Here is an 18,777-nt window from a genome sequence, read left to right on the forward strand (position 1 = left end):
ACTTGTAATTTTCATAAAAACTTAAGTTCATAAAAAGATCTATCATAACATTAGGTGAATATATATCTATTATTGTGGATTCATAATCTGCTATAATGTGGTAGTCATTTTGGACCAGGAACACTAAACTAACTAACATGAAATGAACACAAAAGGATGGTTGTCAGGCTACAAAGGCAGTTAGTGTAATATATTCTGTTGTTTCAGGCAACAACATGGCTTCAGCTAAGTCACACAAAGGCATGAGCGATGCTGACTGGCTTGCGCGTCTGCAGAGTTTTGCCCGAACAGGAGTTTGGCCATCTAGGGAGGGGAATAGACCTTCCCCCCGACAAAAAAGATGGCATGAGTTGTATCAGAAGGTAAATTACGCAGCTAGATTCATGGGCGAACTCGTATGATAATACATTGTGCTATTTTTATTTTTGTTTATGGGTAAGTTGTTATTTACAATGTAACAATGTAATATTGATATAATTATGATGACTTATGGCTGTTTTAAGATAACATGGACAACAGTGTCATAGCTATACTTTGTTCACAGATAGAAAAGTGCCCTCTGCAAATGAGGGGGCAGACCACCCTTCTGAAGGAAGCTCAGAAGTGTATTTGCGGATTTCACAAGGTAACTTCAATTAGCCTAGTTCAAATTGCATAAATAGATGTGCTTGCAATATCAATGTGTCTTTATATCTAAACTCAAATTAGGAAGACTGTATAATATTATATATGGTATATGTTTGTGCATGTATTACAGGTTCATCCACCAGCCACAGTGGATGCAACACAGAGCACCCCTGCCCAAAGCACACCCTCAATCAGTGATGTATCACGTCCTGCAAAGAGAGCCAAACTGACATTGTCAATGGTAAGCAGACCTTACTATTGCAGGCATTACTGCAGACATTGAAACATCTCAATCTTTTCCTATAGTGTTAGGGTTTTTTTTATCACTGACTATGACAAACCTTTTCAGTTTGAAAAGTCAAGGTTTGGAGGCTCACATGTGGCAGCAGCAAAACCCAATTTGAGCACCCAGAGGAAAACCTTTCAGGTTAATATGAAAGACATCATGACTTTATCATGACATCATCACTACATCATTTTATTTCATTAAAAAAAATTCACAATTCCCTTAATAGATTCATAATAACGTTTGACTCCACAGACATCAGAGCATTCAGCTGCAGCTTCATGCCCACCCTCTGATCCTCATCCTCCTCCATCCCCCAGACCTCATCGGCCTGCCATCCAGTCCTCCTCTTCCTTCTTCCTTCCTCCAGCTCAGAGATCACAACGCATCAAAGAAACAGCAACACCATCGACTATTTCTGAGTTTGCTATTGTGAGCCGCCCAGTAAGATGTCATTCAAAATACATATAAACATGCCTTTGTCATTTAATGCTGTCTTAGCTTTTACTTAAACCAGTGTTTTTGATCAAATCAGCAGGTCTCAAATCAGCCAGAAGACCCCTCGGATCTACCACTACTGTGGCCACAGCAGGACCAGAAGTGGGTGTCAGAAGCACTTTTTAGGGTTGGTGCAAAGGGAAAGCTGGAGCTGCGCGAAAACTTACAGTTGTGGTATCACCCCCCACCACCAGCCCTGTTGTATCACCAAGCTCCAACCCCTGATAGATTTTTTTCACAGCGGCTCTTGCTCTGGATGCCATATATGGAAGGTGCGGCTCCAGTGTACTAACCCTGCCTGTGCCAGGCATCAGCTGTGTGGTGGTGGTCTGCACAGGAGGGTACGACAGGTGTTAGATATTGACAGATACTACAACCTGGTGACAGAGACCCTGATCTGTACAATGTGTAGAACCAGCTACCTGTCCTGGAGTCATGCTGTGCTGCAGCAGTTGGACCTGGCTCATCGATCTGAATTCAGGGTCATTCTCACACGCAATTATCTCACAAGTAATTATTTTGCAGTCATGTTCACTCATATGCTACCTTTTTTGATAAATATTTCCTACAATAATTAGATACCTGATAATAAGATAATTGAATGAATACTTTTTTCCAAGGTATGCCTGTGACATTCGAGTTCTTCGCTTGTTGCGTGAGAGGGGCATGGGGAATGGCCCAGTGAGGATTATCAGCCAGCTGAGAGAGAACCACAGTGAGGAGTGGTTAAAACGTGTGGTTCGGTACACATCAGAGTGTGTGGCCTTTTTGGATAATCCTGGCCTGCATCCATTGCACTTCCAGGAACCACCACCACTTGCTCCAGTACCCAGCTACAAATGGCTCCTCACTGTATACAGTCAGGACATCCTCAACAGGCTCGATCACATTAAGGCCAGCATCACATCCACGTACGGATCAATTTTAAAAATGGATTCAACTAAGAAGGTCAGAGGAACTGCTTTAATGACTGTACCCTTATCTATAATGTATTATTAGACCAAAAGAGCTTTATTTGTTAATGTTACTGATTTGAATCTATGTTGTATTATTTGCTATGTTTATTGTTTCTTTCAGATCACCAAGAAGTTGAGTGGGCCTGCGAAAGGCATAGCACAGTGGCTTACCTCAGTAGGCAACGAGATAGGTCAGGTGCTGATGAGTGTCCTGACTGCGAATGAAGGGGCTGGGTTAGACCTCATGGCTGCAGGGCTCATGGAGAGATACCAGAGAGCTGGTGTTGATCCCCCCACTATCTTGTATGTGGACTGTGACTGTTGCAGGGAAGTGGGAGAGACTAAACTGAAGAGGCGGTTCAGCGGCTGGCCTGATGTCATCGTCCGCCTAGACATTTGGCATTTTATGCGCCGTCTGGCAGTAGGATGCACCACAGATGCCCACCAGTTGTACCCTACTTTTATGGCTAGGTTGTCGTCCTGTATTTTTGAGTGGGATGCAGGGGATCTCACTCTGCTGAGAAGGGCCAAGAGGGAGCAACTCACCCAACAGGGCTGGCCTACAATGACGGAGGCAGAGCTTGACCGTCATATAAGCAAAGATGAGCTGGCCCAACACTGCAGGAGGAGAACACGAGGAGAGGAAACAACTGTCCGCCTCCTTGATATGCTTATCAGAGAGCTCATGGGTGGCAAGGGGAATGACGCCCTTGGTGTTCCTCTCCTTGACAGTGTGAGGATGCAGCACATCTGGCATGTCCAGAGACGGCATGTCACCTGTATTCAGGACCCTCCAGATGTGCTGCTCTACACAGAAACTGGAACCATAATTAAGGGCGGGATGGTTCTAAAAACATATCGGTGTGCCAGAGGCTCCACATCATTGGAATCATTTCACTGCCACCTAAACAGATTTATTCCAGGTTTGTCACGACAGAATATCTTGCCACTAATTCCTGTTTATTTAGATATTTGCAGTTAACAAATAATGTTTTTTCTTTTGCAGTTTCTCAAAACAATGTTTGGCTTTCTATTTCTTTTCCAGGGAACAGCACAAACAGCCTGAACTTCCAGATTTACCTCTTGGAAGGTTTGTTACGCTGGAATCAGGACCGGGCTGCAGCTGCTGTTGCAGGTGGAGGTTCAACCCTGCGTACTTACACAGGGGAGCTAGTTTACTCTGTCAATGAGAACTACTATAAGTTGTATGGCAGTAAATTGGTTCCTAGCTTCACTCCACCTGCAGTATACACAGGTAAAGATATTTTGATAAATGCAGTTCACAATGTTGTATGTTTTTGTTAAAATTACAAGTGCTTCTAAAAAATTATACTACCAGAATTTTTTTACGTTGGATTCTTTGCTCTAGGTGTCAGGGCAGAAATTAAAATACATAATAGAATATAGAGAAATCCTGTCTTTTTATGATGCCCTCTGAATTACATATTTTTGTTTATGCAGAAGCTGACAACAAAAAATATTTACTGCATTTCAGAATAAACCTTTCTGATTAATTTCCTTTAAAAACATTTCTTGTTACAAATATTTCCTCAGGGGAGCTCATTGGATAGGATAGAAAACCTACATCTGATAGGACTTCTCAGTTACTGGAGGAGATAGATGTGGAGGAGCAAGTGGAAGAGGATGAGGGTTTTATTGATTTGTTGGGAGAGGAAGCCACAGTGGCACATCTTGTGGCATCAGATGACTTAGTCCTTTCAGGTCCACCAGTTTTACCAGCTGCACCACTGCCCTGTGTCCAGGCTCCACCAGTACCAAGTGTACAGACTCCTTCAGCTGCACCTCTGACCTGCGCCCAGGTTCCACCCACTGCACCGCTGCCCTGTGTCCCGGCTCCGCCAGCTGCACCTCTGACCTGCGCCCAGGTTTCACCCGCTGCACCGCTGCCCTGTGTCCCGGCTCCGCCAGCTGCACCTCTGACCTGCGCCCAGGTTCCACCCGCTGCACCGCTGCCCTGTGTCCCGGCTCCGCCAGCTGCACCTCTGACCTGCGCCCAGGTTCCACCCACTGCACCGCTGCCCTGTGTCCCGGCTCTGCCAGCTGCACCTCTGACCTGCGCCCAGGTTCCACCCGCTGCACCGCTGCCCTGTGTCCCGGCTCCGCCAGCTGCACCTCTGACCTGCGCCCAGGTTCCACCCACTGCACCGCTGCCCTGTGTCCCGGCTCCGCCAGCTGCACCTCTGACCTGCGCCCAGGTTCCACCCGCTGCACCGCTGCCCTGTGTCCCGGCTCTGCCAGCTGCACCTCTGACCTGCGCCCAGGTTCCACCCGCTGCACCGCTGCCCTGTGTCCCGGCTCCGCCAGCTGCACCTCTGACCTGCGCCCAGGTTCCACCCACTGCACCGCTGCCCTGTGTCCCGGCTCCGCCAGCTGCACCTCTGACCTGCGCCCAGGTTCCACCCGCTGCACCGCTGCCCTGTGTCCCGGCTCCACCAGTACCCAGTGTCCAGACTCTTTCAGCTGCACTACTGCCCAGCATTCAGGTTCCACCCGCTGCACCGCTGCCCAGTGTCTAGACTCCATCAGCTACACCACTGCCCTCAGCAATAGTAAAATTTCCTTTTCTAGACAAAATGTCATTTATTTAGTCATTCGCCCTTAAGCAGCAAATCCACAACTTACTTAACAGCACGTAATTACCTAACCAACAGTTATATATTTCCAGGCTGTTGACGAGCACTGCATTCCTGGAATGGACCGGGTGGATGAGTTGGCGGAGTGTCTAGTGGAGCTTCGCACACAGGCGAGCCTCACACTTACCAGCCAACAAGTTGCGACCATTGTGGGTCTGTGGCAGAACCTGGACCAATTCGATAAAGACAGGGTGATGTATGCTGCTCGTCATCAAGACAGGCTACTTACAGGACGTTTCAGGTCCCCTAAAAAGAAAGCTGTCTTCACTCCTGGTGTCGAAAGCACAAAGAGATGTGTTTTGGGTTCTAGCGGTTCTCCAGCACAGTGGCCTAATTGCTGTCGCCTTGTTGAAATGATTTTCATAAGGTTATGTAACATCCACCGAAGCCCCAAAAAACAGCGGAAAGAATCTTTATCCAGATGGGAACTCATTCTTCGTGATTACAGAAGAATTCGGCAGTTAATCCTGAGCAATGGGACGGTGATGAGCGAAACAACCCTTCAGTTAGTTGAAGTAAACCAGAGGACCCTTACAAACTTGGCACAATGAACGCTTAAAAGGTCAGGAGGTCTCGGTGCTGTTGCAAGGGCTGGAGCTTCCAGAGGCATGTCCAGTGGCATTGGATGCTCTGCCTCCAGCACGAGTACAGCCTGTTGTGCCACCACAATATAGCCACCAGTTGCATAACTACCAGATGCCACCAGACACAGCTGGACAGGCAAAAACAAAGATTAGAAAGATCCAGCCCGCAGCTGCCTGTACATCTGCCACAGCAACTTCATTTGAGCCATCAGCCTTACACCCTCAGCGTTCAGCCACGTTCAGCCAGCTAAGGACAATTTATCCCAGGCTGACAGCACTACACCCATTGGCTCCTGACACATCCACTGCCCCTGCTATGTCTCAGATGTTACTGTTGCCCTGCCCAGCCCCATTTTCCAACATTAACCCTGGAGTCATTTCCTCTAACCCACCTGCAAATGACACAGCCACCCCAACCAAACGGTCATACAATCGTACTGTAAAAGCAAATACTTGCAGAAAGTGTGGCCAATTTCGTACACAAGAAACTGGCCATAGCCAGTACAAAGGCAAAATATTTTGCCCAAATAAAGAAACAATTACAAAGGAGCAGTGGTTACTGAATATGAGAAAGTAACACACTTGTTTCTGTGTGGTACAATCATTTAGCTCTCTTGGTTGGCTCTGTTCTATTCTTTAACTTCCAACCATATTTAATGGTTAAAGTATTATACTGTGATTTTTTTTTCCCTGTATTTTTTATTATAGAAAGGTTTATGTGTAGAGGAAACAATATTAAAATACCATATTGTGTATATGTGAGTATGTATAAGGATATGTATACATACACTTTAATGCATATGGGAATATATAATAAATATTAGGCAACAATAAACTATTATATATATATATATATATATATATATATATATTATACACTACCAGTCAAAAGTTTTTGAACTATAAGATTTTTAAATGTTTTTAAAAGCTCACCTGCTCACCTGCTCACCAGCAAAAACAGTAATATTGTGAAATATTTTTTACAAAATATTAGTTTTCTATTTATTTCTATGTTGGCAAAGCTAAATTTTCATCATCATTATTTCAGTCTTCAGTGTCACATGATCCTTCAGAAATCATTCTAATATGCTATTTGATAAATTACTATTATCAATGTTGAAAAACTTAACTTTCTATTTTTTATAAATAGAAAGTTAAAAAGAACAGCATTTATCTGAAATATAATCTTTTGTAACATTATAAATGTCTATACTTTTAAACAATTTAATGCATCTTTGCTGAAAAAAAGTATTAAAAAAATTCTTACTGACCCCAAACTTTTGAACGGTAGTGATAAAGTTACAACAGCTTTCTATTTCAGATAAATGCTGTTCTTTTGAACTTTCTATTCATCAAAGAATCCTGTAAAAATTTGTACACAACTGTTTTCAACATTGATAATAATCATAAATGTTTCTTGAGCAGCAAATCATCATATCAGAATGATTTCTGAAGGATCATGTGACACTGAAGACTGGAGTAATGATGCTGAAAATTCAGCTTTGATCACAGACATAAATTGCATTTTAAAAATATATTCAAATAGAAAACAGTTATTTTAAATTGTCAAAATATTTCACAATATTACTGTTTTTGCTGTATTTTAGATCAAATAAATGAAGCAGAAGAGGCTTCTTTTAAAAATATTAGAAAATCTTACCGTTCAAAAATGTTTGAATGGTAGTGCATATTTATATTTATTTATGTATATAGTATATATATATAATCTTTTTATATTCTTATATTTTTTGTAGCCTATGTACATAAAACATGTATTTTTATATTACTTTGTTCTTTTGTTGTTCCATAGCTGAATTCAGTACTTTTCCCAAATTTTTCTAAATATGTATATAGTTAATAAATCTATTTCTCTAAGAAGACTGGTGTGTTGTATTTGAATGTCATTTCATGCAATAAAACATATAGTGTATAGTTGCATTCATTGTCAGGTAGCTGCTCCTTTGCATTCTGAATGAAATAGTATATTACAATAAAGTGTGAATGCAGTAATAAGGTGGTTATTTTCCCCCTGCTGCCATAGGAAATGCTTACCTTAATATATGCATTTAGACAAATGACTATCTTAGTATTATGGATAACATTTTATAATGAATTCAAATTGTTTACTACAACAATGAAAATAAAACTTAGAAACTAAACAATAGATAAAATCAAATACACACATTATTCACAACATCAAACTTAGAAACTAAACAATCGATAAAATCAAATTACTTTATGTGACGTGTGGATTCGAACCTATGACTTCCTGAATTTCTCACATTTTTCTTCCCCTTTTCTCCCCCCTTCTTCCCCTTCTTATACAGACGATTCTTCCCCAGCTTTGGCGGAGTTGGGAGAGCGTTAGACTGAAGATCTGAAGGTCCCTGGTTCGATCCCGGGTTTCGGCAGTGAAGCCACGACTGTGTGTTTTTGGTCGAGAGGGTCCAGTGACCAAACGCCTCCACCTAGCCACGCTGCTGCCTGCCTTTCAGACGTACTGCTCTGAGAGCGGTGGTTCCATGGTGTAATGGTTAGCACTCTGGACTTTGAATCCAGTGATCCGAGTTCAAATCTTGGTGGAACCTTTGTGTCCCTTTTTCGGCAGGGGGAGAAAAACAGAGGCGCTGTGTAACTGTAAAGAGGCGGCGAGATTGGCATTCTCAAACCGAAGCTGGGAAACATGGGCTTAAACGGCAAAGCCTTCACTGGCTCTTTGCTATGGCGCTTCTAGGCTGAATTTACTTCATTCTCTGCGGCTCGGTGCCCGGAGGCGGTTGTGGCCGAGGTTGCATGGTGTAATGGTTAGCACTCTGGACTCTGAATCCAGCGATCCGAGTTCAAATCTCGGTGGGACCTGCTTTTGCCACGAATGTGAGCAGGACCCCGTCCGAAAAACCTTTTCAGCAGCAGCGAGCCTCAAGAGCTCATCCAGGGAGTGCCCCATCGTGCCATAAAAGCGCAGACTGTCCCAACAGGGAAGTGAGCGTAAAGGGCAGGGCGCCACCTGGAGAATGCGGGCATCGATCCCGCTACCTCTCGCTTGCGCCTACTGCTTCCTACCGATTGAGCCAAAGTAAGCCCAAAGTAAGCCCACATGAGCCAATCACGTTTCTCTGCTGTGGCTTACTTTTGACCAATCACGTTTCTCTGCTGTGGCTTACTTTTGACCAATCACGTTTCTCTGCTGTGGCTTACTTTTGACCAATCGCGTTTCTCTGCTGTGGCTTACTTTTGACCAATCGCGTTTCTCTGCTGAGGTGGCTTACTTTTGACCAATCACGTTCCTCTGCTGTGGCTTACTTTTGACCAATCACGTTTCTCTCCCGTGGCTTACTTTGTTTTGACCAATCGCGTTTCTCTCCTATTGATTAACGTACTTTTGACCGTTATTATTGTCATCTTTGCATTGCAATAGGTAACGTTATCTAACAGCTTTGGGTAAGGCTATGTTTTAATTATTATTGAATTATTATTTTCGGCGAAATTCGCCGTTCTGAAATCAAAATATGTTATTTATGTGAATCGTGTATATCCGAAGGGGTGGGGGCGCGGGCGCTTTACTAGTTACAACTCGAAATAAACATGAACATCTGAAGGTAACTTATATTAAAAAATACAGTACTAACTTACTTACCAAAATCCGTATCCGTATATATTTTATAGTATATCTTAATATTTTAAATAAAAGTAAAATCTTTTACAGCCCAGTAAAATAATATTTTATGCATAAATGCCCGCCTAAATTGCGCTTCATTTGTTGTTCGCCCCACTATTGATATGACTACAAATTACGGGATGGTCTGCACATGATATATGGTGTTAAAGCAACGTAAAGATTGTATATAATTCTTTTTATTTAATATTTTTTGCATAAAATAATAGTGAATTTACATCCCGCTTAAAATATGGCGGTAAATTGCTTTTGGGCGGGTTCGCTGTCAAGACAGTGATTTCTATTTACACATAATACACATGATACAATACACAGTTAAACATAATGATATTATATTTTATAGTATTTACTCTCTAGTATTACTTACTGCCCCAGGGCAGCTGTGGTATTTTGGAATGAATCAATATTTTAAGTTCTTTGAATGCTGAGAATTCAATTCAATTCAATAAATGTATTGCCATGTCAACACAGTTGATAGGAATTTGTCTTGGTACAACTCTCAAACATAAATACAACACTCAATGCATACAGTTAATAAAGTGCTACTAGCACTCAGTGCAAGTTCAGATATCTGATAACCAGAGGGTAAGTACTGTCTCTAAAACGTGATGTGGAAGTCTTAATACTCCTATATCTTCTAGAAGTGATATATAAATCCAATGCATTATGATACTTATTATTATTTTAAAACTATAATGTCTCTAAATGTAACCCACACTTTTATTTACTTATGTTTTATTTCAGATTATGTATGCGTACCCAGTGTTCCGTAGAACATCCTCTCTGGATCGTCTCCTTATGGGGCCAACTGAGGAGGCGAATCGGAGTGAGACCGTGGTGTCTGGGAGAGCCAGGTGTAAAGAGGAGGTGCTGGCCGAGGCCACTGCTTTTGTTAGGGAGAATGGAGGGGATCCTGGTGACCAGTTCTTGGTGCTGGCTCACTGCAAGCTCCAGTTTGGTAAATACTAGGGCCAGCGGTTCCGGTGGCTGCTGGAGAACTCGCTGGGGTATGCTGTGTACCTGGTCGTCAGCATTGCTGGGGAGGAGGAGAGGGACAACCCGCTCTCTTCAAACAAACATCTGTTCCTCAGGTACACCTCCCAGATCAAGGAGATAGGGGAAGAGGTTGAGGTGTACAAAAAGAAACAGGGCATGATGGCAGCGGCTCGGGAGACTGGAGACCAGGGGTGTCTAATGGTGGAGTTTGGAGACTTCCGGGGAGGTCTATGAAGGAGGTGTATGAGGACCAAAGCAAGGAGGCCCGGGCCCTCATCACCTACTTGAAGAAGGCAAAAGCCAGGCCCAACACCAACATGGCCATCTTCAAGGCCTATGTACAGAAAAGGCAGGCTTCAGCTGCACCAAAAGAGCCTGACACCACTGCCTCACTGTCAGTGCCTCCACCTGCTGCCACACAGACTGGGGTACACCTGAGTGCCACTGTGAAGGGCCTGTTGGCTCTTGAAAAACCTCTGTCTGGTTCACTGTTGGCAAAAAAACTGATGTCTCCAGTTAAACCTCGTAAGTACTAGAGTGAACTGTACAGAAAAAAAAAGAAAACAGTTTTTGCTAATTAATCTAAAATATACCTTTCTCAACATCAGCTGCGGTCCCACGTTTTCCCTCACCATCAAAACCTGCAGCCCGGAGACAGCTCTTCTCCTCTGGTGAGTACATGCTTCACTGCGTACAGGTGTATTGTTAATATGTGCTTGTGTGTGTGTTTAATGTTAATGTTATTTTACAGACACAGCTGCAGGTGACTTCTTTGTGGAGGATGATGATCTGGAGATGGTAACTGTTGCCTCCCAAGCTGAAGAGCAACTTCCTAAAGGTGTGTTATACTAAACAGATATTTCAAATACAGATCTGTGATAATATAAATTCTGTGTTTATGTCCAAATGTTTTTTTTTATTTTACTGTACAGAGAAATGTCACATATCAAGTCTCGAGCAACATGCATTCTTTGAGTGCACCTCTTCAAAACAATAAGGAAATGTAAAGGTGTATGTAAAATATGTTTACTTGCTATTTTTGTTATAATCGCAGACTAACACTCATTCTCCTCTCTCCTAAACATCCCACATCCCTTGCTCTCCCCCGGTTGTAAGTGTGGTGACTGAATGTTGTAGTTATTAGAGGGGCTCACAGTAGATTATGTGTCTTGGGGCTGCTTTTCTTTATACTCATATAATCCCATCTCACTTTCCTCTCTATATTTGATTTAATGGTAATCATGCTGAAAAAGCTGCTGATATTTACCTCTTGCTTCATAACACCAGTATAACTCATTTCACCATTATGGCTAACTATTAATCATGCAGTAAACATTTTGTACTAATTGTAGTAACTGTAGTAGCTGTCCATCAGTGCTGGGTGGGTGGGTTGTAGTTGTAGCTCATTACTAAGACAGCAGTGACAATCTTTAAATAACTAAAACTAATTGTATGTTTTTTCTATATAAGCTCCAGCCACTTTTGCCTCAGAGGCTCCTGCCCCTACACCTCCAGCCATGTGGAGACCTGAGCCAGTGTTCCAGCCGCCAACTGAGCTCCCTGTCCACTGGAACGAGCACCTTCCGCATTTCCAACAGGACTGGATCAGGAAGACTCTGTTCAGAGCCAGTGCCAAAACAGGAAAGCCAGACCTGGTCCCACAGCTGAAGCTCTGGTGGTATCCTCCCCAGCCACCGCTCATCCACGCCCAGCCTCCCGCCTCTCCTGACCTCTTTTTCTGCCGCCCTCTTTTTCTTTGGATGCCACTGAAGATGTGGTCCATTCCACTTGTCTGTGTCCAGCCGGCCTGCAGTAACCACAAACTGACTGCTGCTGGCCTCTACCGCACTGTGCGCAAGGTCCTGGACATAGATGGGTGGTATGACCTCGCCACAGAGTACCTGGAGTGCAAGCGGTGCAAAAAGAAGTATCCTGCCTGGTCTGAAGACATCCTGGGACAGCTGGATATGGGGCATCGCTGTCAGTTCCCTGCTTTGCTGACATACAGGTATTACACAATTATAACAGGGCAGCCACAAGGTCTTAAAAGTATTAAATTGTATAAACAGGTTTTAAATTTTGTTCATGTAGGTCATAAATTGTCAAATTAGGACATCTAAGTCCTGTTTTTTTTTTAGTCTTATACTTGCCAAAAACATATTATAGATCATTACTTTGTAAGTAACAACAGAGAAGTCTGTTTTTTGAGAGTTGGATGTGAATTTTGTGAATTTACTTAGCAACAAATTTTATCAATAGAGGTTTTACGAATATCTTGTCACCCTTTTATTTAGTAAGTATTTGAAATGCAGAACTGGAGTTATTTCACCTGTACTAGATTTTAATACAGATTTTATACAATTTATACAGAATATTGGCCTTTTGCCGGCAATCTTGGCATTAAATTTGATTCTAAGTGGCATTAATAAGTCTTAAAAAGGTCTTAACTTTTACAAGACAAAACCTTGAGCTACCCTGTATAATGAAAGTAGAAGATACACATATATTTGGAATATATTTTATTGCTTCACTTATGTATACATTTATATACTAAAATATTTTGAGTAATTCATGACATTTAGTGGCATTATTGTACTCTCTGTAGGTACTCCTGTGACTACCGGGTGCTCAGGATGATGAGGGAGAGGACCCTGGGCAACAGTGTGACTCAGCTTTATAAAAAGCTGAGTGAGGAGCACAGCGAGGCGTGGACACAGCGTGTGCTGCAGTACCTGACTGCCTGTGAACCCTTCACCAGGTCCACCGTCATCCCCCTCCTGTGTTCGCAGAGCCACCACCCTTACCTGCCCTCCCTAAGCCCAAGTGGCTGTTGGCAGTGTATGCCAGGGATGTGCTGATGCGGCTGGATGAGATCAAGGCCAAAATAACATCTGTTTTTGGTTCTGTCCTCAAGATGGACTCTACAAAAAAAGTAAGATAGAGTTATTTATTTTAATGATTGTTGTGAATGTGCATACAGCTTATGTTACATTTATTTTACCTCACAGGTTACCAAAAAATTGCTGGTGCTGCAGCTAACACTGCTGCCTGGAGTACAAATGTGGGCAATGAGCATGGCCAAGTCCTGGTGTCCGTGCTCACAGCCGCAGAGGGTCACGGACTGTGGCCCATGGCAGCAGGGCTCATGAAGCGCTACAGGCAGGCTGGAGTAGCACCACCGGCTATCATGTACGTGGACCGAGACTGCTGCAGCCCATATGGCCAGTCACAGATCAAGGCCATGTTTTCAGAGTGGAATGAGCTCCAAGTGCGCCTTGACATCTGGCACTTCATGCGGCGGTTCGCGGCGGGAGTCACCACGGAGGCTCATCCACTCTATGGCATCTTTATGGCACGTCTCTCCAGGTGCATTTTTGAATGGGATGCTGAGGATGTTGCTGCTCTTCGGCTGGCTAAGCAGGGTGAGCTACTGGCGAGACAGATGGGCCTGCTATCAGAAAAGGCACTGTGTGCGCGGATCAGCAGGAGGGAGTTGGCGTTGCACTGCCGGAGGAGGACCAGGGGAGTGGAGGAGACCACAAGACTGATCAAGGCGCTCATTGATCAGTTTGACAGTGAGGGAGGAAAGGACACCCTGGGAGTTCCACTGCTAGACCATGAGCGCATCCAGCAAATCTGGAAAGACCAGCAGAGACACATTGCCTGTATTCAGGACCCAGAGGGCTTCCCTCTGTATATCAAGACGGGCACACTGAAGAAGGGCAGTGTGGAGCTCTGCTGTTATCGGTGCGCACGTGGCTCTACCTCCCTGGAGTCGTTCCACCTCCACTTAAACCGCTTCATCCCAGGTGGGTTAACACTTCTCTGGTAAATCGCAAAAGTACTCAAGCCATTTTCTTTGGCAAACAAATTGTACATTAATTATTTATTGTTGAAATGATAGGAACCAGTGCCAGCGATGCCCACTTTCAGGCCTACCTCCTGGAAGGCCTGATGCGGTGGAATGAAGACCGAATGGAGGAGGCAGTAAAGGGGCAATCCACTCTGAGGAGCTATGGCAGTGCTCTGAGGGAGGCTGTGGACCAGCTCAGCCGCAGGGTTCTGGGGAAGCCCTTGGATGAGCGCTATCACCCTCCTGGGGTTTACACAGGCAAGAATCAAATTCAAACAATAAATATTATTACCAGTACAAAAATGTATTTTAAATTCTGTGCTCATTAAAATTTTCTTTTTCAGGTGAATTGCTGGGTATTGAGTATCTGTACAGCCAGACCGGAAGAACACTGACTGTGATTGAGAACCCAGCTGAGGAGGACAGGCTGGTTGACCAGATTGATGATGAGGAGGTCCAGGATGAGGGCTTTGTGGAGGAAGACACTGAGGACATCACAGTGCCAGTGTTGACAGAGGATGACTCCTCCAGCTCTCCCTGGACCAGTCCACCTCAGGCCTCTCCCCTTCAGACTCCTGCAACACCATCCCTCTCACCTCAGCCATCCACATCTCGTGACAGAGATGGGCAGCCTCCTCCTCCTCCTGTCACAGTCTCAGGGCTGTCACAACAGCCACCTCAGGCTCCAGACCAGCTGGCTGCATCATCTGGCCCTGCACCATCTACAGGGAGCAGTGCAACAGACCAGGCTCAAGTTAGTATAGCTTAATCAGAATATTTTATGCTCTAAATTATGACATTTTGTATATATTAATGAATACATTTTGTAGGCACCAGTTCTTGGGCCCGATGGTGTTGCTGGCTGGGACAAAGTTCAGAATTTGGCTGGATATTTGGTGGACCTCCGTCAAGCCCCTTACTTGGATGAGCAGCAGGTGAGAGAGATTATCTGCCTCTGGAGTGCTCTTGCTGCTGGAGACAAGGCCAGGATTCAGTATCAGCCCAGACATCAGGCCAAGCTCACACAGGGCCGCTTCAAGGCCCCTAAAGGCACCAGAGTGACCCCAGGGGTGGAGAGCGTGAAGAGGTGCTTGATCGGCCATCCAGGCGGGCCAGCTCAGTGGCCCAACACCAGCCGCTTGGTCGAGGCCATGTGCATCAAGCTGTGTGAAGTCCATAAGTCCCCGAGTAAGAAGGCTGGTGTCCGCATTCCTCGATGGACCAAAATCTTGGCAGACTACCATCACATCAGAGAACTGGTGCTGAGCAGTCGACCGCTGATGGATGACACGTCAATCCAGCTTTTTGAGCTTAACCAAAGGACACTCATTCAGTGGTAGGCACAGTAGATGTAAAACCTTGTATTAAAGGATTAGTGTCATATATTATAACTGTAATATAAATTATGTCTGTGCAGGTTTCAACGGCGGCAGAACACCCAGGAGATGAGTGTTCTTACACAAGGCCTGGCTGCAGAGGACCGCATCCCTGTAGCCACCACACAGCTCCCTCCTGCCCAGGAGAGGTTAGAGGAGGCTCCCACAACATCTGGGCCACAGCATGAGTTTGTGCTCCCTCCAAACAGGGAGGGACAGGCTCCTCACCTGCGGCCAGGCAGACGACCTGGTAGTGTCACAGCAGTGCGCCCTATCACTCCTGCACCAGCGGCTCCTCCTACACTGCCTGCTCTTGAGCCATTGTCAGGGTTCTTAATTGTGAACCCGCTTGTGATGGGATCTGGTGCAGGTACTTCTGCAGTTGTGTCCCCTGCAGGTCCAGTTGTTGCTGCTCCCATTGCCCCTGTGTCTGTGTCTCGCTTTACACAGAGAAACAGGCGGCGCAGGGCTAAAGAGGAGGCCGCTGGAACCTACAAAAGAAAATATGTTCGTGGTGTGCCATTTAATACGTGCAGTAAGTGTGGGCAACCCAAAACAAAGGATTTTGGCCACAGCCGCTATGGGAATGCCACTTTTTGCCCCCATTCCTCCGGTGGTAAATCTCTAGAGGAGTGGCTGGCAGAACAGCGCCAGCACAAGAAGCCAGGAAACCCACTGCCATAGTGCAGAGGTGGACACTCACCCCCTGCCTGTAAATACTATATATTATACTATGTAAATAATTTATATCTATTATATCTACCACAAGAGTTGTACAGACCAATCTATCTAATTAATAATATAATGCGTCTATTGTAAATAATTGTAAATACTTACCATTTTCTTAGTGTTTATAAATATTTGTAATCTTTAGCTTGATAGACATCCATTTTATGCTTTGTTCAATGTTGCTGGTCCTATACATATTTGTATATATTTCATGGGCCCACCCTTTCATATTGTCCAGTACATATTTGTATATATTACATGGGCCCACCCTTTCATATTGTCCTGTACATATTTGTATTTATTTCATGGGCCCACCCTTTCATATTGTCCTGTACATATTTGTATATATTTCATGGGCCCACCCTTTCATATTGTCCTGTACATATTTGTATATATTTCATGGGCCCACCCTTTCATATTGTCCTGTACATATTTGTATTACATGGGCCCACCCTTTCATATTGTCCTGTACATATTTGTATATATTTCATGGGCCCACCCTTTCATATTGTCCTGTACATATTTGTATTACATGGGCCCACCCTTTCATATTGTCCTGTACATATTTGTATATATTTCATGGGCCCACCCTTTCATATTGTCCTGTACATATTTGTATATATTTCATGGGCCCACCCTTTCATATTGTCCTGTACATATTTGTATATATTTCATGGGCCCACCCTTTCATATTGTCCTGTCTGTATATATTGTGTGTGTTTGCATGTAGTTATTAAAATTCTTATTTTGAAAACCTGTAAGATATATGTTTATTATTTGAAGGAGAATCATTATTTTTTTCACATTATCTGTTTTAATTGCACATGTAAGCATAAGAATAATATAATATCTGTTATTTACAGACAGCATGACTAAACAAAGCTTAAGAAGTTTTTTTGCTTTCTCAGTCCTTAAATAAGCAATATATTGTAAAAAAATATATATGTTGATATAAAAAAAACATTGATATATTCAAAAACTATTTTAAAAATATCTAATGTGTTTGTGTACTCATTTCAATATTTGTGTGTATTAATTTTAATAAAATATTTTACAATTGAAGTGTCTTTTGATTTGATAAATCATATCCCAGACAAAAAACACATCTTTGAAGAAACATTTTTATTCATTTTCTTTACCATAAACATGTAATATGCTGCTAAAATAATATACACAAAATACTAAATATCAATCAATATAATTATATGTCATAGATTTAGTTATCTATTACATATTATATTGATTAATATTTATCATTTTAAGCACTTGATTGGATACCTAACAATACACATGTACTAGACAGATGACAGCACGTCCTTGGATACTTTGTCGCGCAGATCATGGGTTCGAGCCCAGGCCGCGGACAGTGACTTGTTTCACATGTAACTAAAACTCCCCCATATCGCACGGGAATATAGTACGAATATTGTTGCAGGGGAAATTTGCCGGCGTATTCCGGTTTTCTGCGTCTTTTTCGCTTGCGTGCGGGCGTAAAGATTGGGCCCCTTCCTTTGCGCAGCGAGCGCTCTACCATTTGAGCTAATTCCCCTGGACGGTGGAGCAAAGGTGTCCATCGCTCTCAAAGACACCGGCGAGGAGCGACCTCTAGCAGGTGTGCGGGCGCTGCGGCGGGATTTCCAATGGCCACAAAGAAAAGAGACCCTATTTCCTCTGTGCTGGTGACTTTGCACTGGCTACTGTTTAGTTGTAGGTTTAATTAAAAGGTTGTGCTTTCATTTTTAAGGCCCTTCTTGTTCGTGCTCCACAATATATGTGTGTGGACGCTCAAGACGCCACCTCTAGGGTCACTGGGGTCGTGCAGCCAGCTCCTCCTCTCTGTTTCCCGCTCTGGCTTAAAGTCTAAAAGACACCTGGCTTTTTTAGCTGTCCTCACTGAGCACTGGAAGAGTCTCCCTCTTCATCTTAGGTCCACCGTCACCGTTGGCATATTTTGAATCCACTCAGAAGACCACTGCTGTGGTTTTTCAATGGGCTTCATTACAAATAATCCCCTTGGCTATCACAAGGTTGAAATTCGCTATCAGAGGTGAGTTGTGCGGTCAGGAAAGCTTGCACCCACGAGGAACTTTACAGGGTGAGTACTCCCAAGCAAGCTTCATTACAACTTCAGTTTGTTTTTGCGCAAAACAAAGCATCACAATTTGTCTTGGCATTGTTTTTGTGTCAACGTGTTTTGACGATGCTCGTTGTGTCTCGAGCCATGCAAACAGCCATGTTTGCAGCCAGGCAGCAGCAGGCTGGGCGTCGGTGTCGGCTCGTTGGTCTAGGGGTATGATTCTCGCTTAGGGTGCGAGAGGTCCCGGGTTCAAATCCCGGACGAGCCCGTGCTTTTCAGCTTTTAATCTTGTCAGTCTGATTAGTGTTACGGGCCATCAGCCTATTTCTGGGAAATTGGGCAGCAAACCCTGGCGTGACGGGGCCGGTTAGCTCAGTTGGTTAGAGCGTGGTGCTAATAACGCCAAGGTCGCGGGTTCGATCCCCGTACGGGCCAGCGTTTTGCCCTCTGGGACCTTCAGCTTTG

General features: G+C 43.9%; 4 non-coding genes across 4 annotated transcripts; all 4 read left to right on the plus strand.

The window, feature by feature from the left end:
- Window positions 1-8,121: 8,121 nt before the first annotated feature.
- On the plus strand, window positions 8,122-8,193 carry trnaq-uug (transfer RNA glutamine (anticodon UUG)). The gene has a single exon. It is a non-coding gene; the product is annotated as a tRNA-Gln (tRNA).
- Window positions 8,194-8,392: 199 nt separating this feature from the next.
- trnaq-cug (transfer RNA glutamine (anticodon CUG)) lies at window positions 8,393-8,464 on the plus strand. The gene has a single exon. It is a non-coding gene; the product is annotated as a tRNA-Gln (tRNA).
- A 10,044-nt stretch (window positions 8,465-18,508) lies between these two features.
- trnap-agg (transfer RNA proline (anticodon AGG)) lies at window positions 18,509-18,580 on the plus strand. The gene has a single exon. It is a non-coding gene; the product is annotated as a tRNA-Pro (tRNA).
- Window positions 18,581-18,673: 93 nt separating this feature from the next.
- trnai-aau (transfer RNA isoleucine (anticodon AAU)) lies at window positions 18,674-18,747 on the plus strand. The gene has a single exon. It is a non-coding gene; the product is annotated as a tRNA-Ile (tRNA).
- Window positions 18,748-18,777: the final 30 nt, after the last annotated feature.

Source organism: Chanodichthys erythropterus, chromosome 8, assembly GCF_024489055.1.
Source record: "Chanodichthys erythropterus isolate Z2021 chromosome 8, ASM2448905v1, whole genome shotgun sequence".
Classification (NCBI taxonomy): domain Eukaryota; kingdom Metazoa; phylum Chordata; class Actinopteri; order Cypriniformes; family Xenocyprididae; genus Chanodichthys; species Chanodichthys erythropterus.